Source organism: Arachis ipaensis, chromosome B9 (assembly GCF_059453495.1).
Source record: "Arachis ipaensis isolate K30076 ecotype BB chromosome B9, ASM5945349v1, whole genome shotgun sequence".
NCBI classification, from domain to species: Eukaryota; Viridiplantae; Streptophyta; class Magnoliopsida; order Fabales; family Fabaceae; genus Arachis; species Arachis ipaensis.
This window is the reverse complement of record NC_142444.1, coordinates 112902529-112906491: the sequence shown is the minus strand read 5'-3', so window position 1 is coordinate 112906491 and position 3963 is coordinate 112902529. Positions and strand designations below refer to the sequence as shown.

Sequence of the window (3963 nt, the reverse complement as noted above, 5' to 3'; positions counted from 1 at the left end):
GAGCTCCTTCCACACATATGTCCATGAGGACTTGGTCCAACCTTTGATCAAAGTTGACCCTTCTAGTGTAGGGGCGTGCATCTCCTTGCATCATAGGCAAGTCAAACACCAACCTTACATTTTCCGGACTAAAATCTAAGTATTTCCCCCGAACCATTGTAATATAATTCTTTGGATTCGGGTTCTTACTTTGATCATGGTTCTTAGTGATCCATGCATTGGCATAGAACTCTTGAACCATTAGGATGCCGACTTGTTGGATGGGGTTTGTTAGAACTTCCCAACCTCTTCTTTGGATTTCATGTCGGATCTCCGGATGCTCATTTCTCTTGAGCTTGAAAGGGACCTCGGGGATCACCTTCTTCTTGGCCACAACATCATAGAAGTGGTCTTGATGAGCTTTGGAGATGAATCTTTCCATCTCCCATGACTCGGAGGTGGAAGCTTTTGTCTTCCCTTTCCCTTTTCTAGAGGGTTCTCCGGTCTTAGGTGCCATCAATGGTAATGGAAAAACAAAAAGCTTATGCTTTTACCACACCAAACTTAGAATATTGCTCGCCCTCGAGCAAGAGAAGAAAGAATAGATGAAGAAGAAGAAGAAGAAAATATGGAGGAGAGGAGGGAGAGGTGTATTCGGCCAAGAAGGGGAAGAGAGGGTTGTGTTGTGTGAAAATGAGGAAGAATGGAGGGTTTATATAGGTAGGGGAGGGGGGTTAGTTTCGGCCATATAGGGTGGGTTTGGGTGGGAAATTGATTTTGAATTTTGAAGGTAGGTGGAGTTTATGAGGTAGGTTTATGGGGAAGAGTGGATGGATGTGAGTGGTGAAGTGGGGATAGGGAAGAGAGATTGAGGTGATTGGTGAAGAGTTTTGGGGAAGAGTGTTTATTGGGAAGAGAGGATGAACATTGAGAAGAAGGAAGAGAGTGAGTGGTGGTAGGTGGGGATCTTGTGGGATCCACAGATGCTGAGTTGATCCTGAGCGGTCCACAGATCCTGAGGTGTCAAGGATTTGCATCCCTGCACCAATTAGGCATTTAAAATGCCTTTGCATGCAATTCTGGCATTTAAACGCCGAATTGATGCTTGTTCTGGGCGTTCAGTGCCCAGATGCAGCATATTTCTGGCGTTGAACGCCAGCCAGATGCTTGTTTCTGGCATTCAGCGCCAGCTCTTCCTCAGTGTGCATTTCTGGCATCTGAACGCCAGGATGCTGCTTGTTTATGGCGTTCAACGCCAGATCCATGCTCTGTTCTGGCGTTGAATGCCAGCCAGATGCTCCTTACTGGCGTTTAAACGCCAGTAAGTCCTTCCTCCAGGATGTGATTTTTCTTCTGCTATTTTTTATTTTTCTTCAATTTTTTCAGTTGTTTTTGTGACTCCACATGATCATGAACCTATGAAGACATATAACTAATAAAAAATATAATTAAATAAAAATTAGGTTGCCTCCCAACAAGCACTTATTTAATGTCAATAGCTTGACAGTGGGCTCTGATGGAGCCTCACAGATGTTCAGAGCATTGTTGAGACTTCCCAACACCAAACTTAGAGTTTGGTTGTGGGCTCCCAACACCAAACATAGAGTTTGACTGTGGGGGCTCTGGTTAACTCTGTTTTGAGAGAGGCTTACTGTGCCTCTTTTCCATGTTTACAGAAGGATAACCTTGAATTGGGAACATAAGGGAGTCCCCATTCAATTGAAGGACTAATTCACCTCTGTTAACATCTATCACAGCTCTTACTGTGGCTAGGAAGGGTCTTCCAAGGATGATGGATTCATCCTCATCCTTCCCAGTATCTAGGATTATGAAATCAGCAGGGATGTAAAGGCCTTCAACCTTTACTAATATGTCCTCTACTTGTCCATAGGCATGTTTTCTGGAATTGTCTGCCATCTTTAGTGAGATTCTAGCAGCTTGCACCTTAAAGATTCCCAGTTTCTCCATTACAGAGAGTGGCATGAGGTTTATTCCTGACCCAAGGTCACATAGAGCCTTCTCAAAGGTCATGGTGCCTATGGTACAAGGTATTAGGAACTTTCCAGGATCCTGTTTCTTCTGAGGCAATCTCAGTTGATCCAATGCATTTAGTTCATTGGTGAACAGGGGAGGTTCATCTCCCCAAGTCTCTTTACCAAATAAATTGGCATTCAGCTTCATGATTGCACCAAGGAACTTGGCAACTTGCTCTTCAATAACATCCTCATTCTCTTCAGAAGAATAATACTTATCAGAGATCATGAAGGGCGTAAGAAAGTTCAATGGAATCTCTATGGTCTCTAGATGAGCCTCAGAGTCCTTTGTTTCCTCAGAGGGAAACTCCTTATTGATCACTGGACGTCCCAGGAGGTTTTCCTCCTTGGGATTCACGTCCTCCCCTTCCTCTCTAGGTTTGGCCGTGTTGATCATGTCAATGGCCTTGCACTCTCCTTTTGGATTTTCTTCTGTATTGCATGGGAGAGTACTAGGAGGGGTTTCAGTGATTCTTTTACTCAGCTGGCCCACTTGTGCTTCCAAATTTCTAATGGAGGACCTTGTTTCATTCATGAAACTCACAGTGGCCTTAGATAGATCAGAGACTAAGTTTGCTAAATTAGAGGTATTTTGTTCAGAGTTCTCTGTCTGTTGCTGAGTGGATGATGGAAAAGGCTTGCTATTGCTAAACCTGTTTCTTCCACCATTATTAAAGCCTTGTTGAGGCTTTTGTTGATCCTTCCATGAGAAATTTGGGTGATTTCTCCATGAGGGGTTATAGGTATTTCCATAAGGTTCACCCATATAATTTACCTCTGCCATTGCAGGGTTCTTAGAATCATAAGCTTCTTCTTCAGAAGATGCCTCTTGAGTACTGTTGGATGCAGCTTGCATTCCATTCAGACTCTGAGAAATCATATTGATTTGCTGAGTCAATATTTTATTCTGAGCCAATATGGCATTCAGAGTATCAATTTCAAGAACTCCCTTCTTTTGAGGCGTCCCATTACTCACAGGATTCCTCTCAGAAGTGTACATGAACTGGTTGTTAGCAATCATGTCAATAAGTTCTTGAGCTTTTGCAAGCATTTTCTTTAGGTGAATGGATCCACCTGCAGAAGTATCCAATGACATCTTAGCTAATTCAGACAGACCATCATAGAATATATCCAGGATGGTCCATTCTGAAAGCATGTCAGAAGGACACTTTTTGGTCAGTTCCTTGTATCTCTCCCAAGCTTCATAGAGGGATTCACCTTCTTTCTATCTGAAGGTTTGAACATCCACTCTAAGCTTACTCAGCTTTTGAGGAGGAAAGAACTTGGCTAAAAAAGCCTTGACCAGCTTATCCCAAGAGTTCAGGCTATCTTTAGGTTGAGAATCCAACCATATTCTAGCTCTGTCTCTCACAGTAAACGGGAAAAGCATGAGCCTGTAGACTTCAGGATCTACTCCATTAGTCTTAACAGTATCACATATCTGCAAGAATTCAGTTAAGAACTGAAAAGGATCTTCAGATGGAAGTCCACGAAACTTGCAGTTTTGTTGCATCAGAGAAACTAATTGAGGTTTAAGCTCAAAATTGTTTGCTCCAATGGTAGGAATGGAGATGCTTCTTCCATGTAAATTGGAATTAGGTGCAGTAAAGTCAACAAGCATCCTCCTTGCATTATTGTTATTTTCGGCTGCCATCTCCTCTTCCTGTTCGAAAATTCCTGTAAGGTTGTTTCTGGATTGTTGTATTTTAGCTTCTCTTAGTTTCCTTTTCAGAGTCCTTTCAGGTTCAGGATCTGCTTTAACAAGAATGTTCTTGTCCTTGCTCCTGCTCATATGACAAAGAAGGGAATAACAAAGAAAATATGGAATCCTCTATGTCACAGTATAGAGATTCCTTTGTGTGAGTAGAAGAAGAAAAGAATGTAATGTAAGGAAGGAGAAGGGAGGAGAATCCAAACACAAGGGTGAGGATAGCAGAGATATGAGATGAAG

At 42.5% G+C, this 3963-nt stretch overlaps 1 non-coding gene across 1 annotated transcript; it reads left to right on the top strand.

Annotated features, from left to right (window-relative positions):
- The first annotated feature begins 3162 nt into the window (after positions 1-3162).
- LOC148545944 (small nucleolar RNA R71) lies at positions 3163-3270 on the top strand. Its single transcript, XR_015900270.1, has one exon. It is a non-coding gene; the product is annotated as a small nucleolar RNA R71 (small nucleolar RNA).
- The last annotated feature ends 693 nt before the right edge of the window (positions 3271-3963 follow it).